General features: G+C 63.5%; 1 protein-coding gene across 1 annotated transcript in view; it reads right to left on the reverse strand.

The window, feature by feature from the left end:
- FHAD1 (forkhead-associated (FHA) phosphopeptide binding domain 1) overlaps positions 1-307 on the reverse strand; it is a 93,319-nt gene that overhangs the window by 34,941 nt on the left and 58,071 nt on the right. The gene's annotated exons all lie outside the window — the stretch shown is intronic.

Genomic DNA, 307 nt, shown 5'->3' on the forward strand with positions numbered 1-307 from the left:
GACACCATGTGCAGGTTTAGGTGGTTGGTTGCCCCTCGCCTTGGAGTGGGCTCTTGTGCCCTGTCTTTCGTGGGGACTGGCAGGGGGGGCTGGGGGTGGGGGTACACCATCCTCCCTACCCCACCTGGACTCTGCCCTCACCTGGCAGGTGCTTCACAATGAACGCACGGACCGGCTCCTCCCAGCAAACCCCTGGGTGGTTCTGCCCTGACACCCACACCGCAGCTAGGTCACCGAGGGCAGGGCCGGCCCAGGGTCGCACAGAATGAAAGGGCAGGGCTGGGATTTGACCAGAATGGACACTTTC

This window comes from Myotis davidii, unplaced genomic scaffold (genome assembly GCF_000327345.1).
Source record: "Myotis davidii unplaced genomic scaffold, ASM32734v1 scaffold299, whole genome shotgun sequence".
Taxonomy (NCBI): Eukaryota; Metazoa; Chordata; class Mammalia; order Chiroptera; family Vespertilionidae; genus Myotis; species Myotis davidii.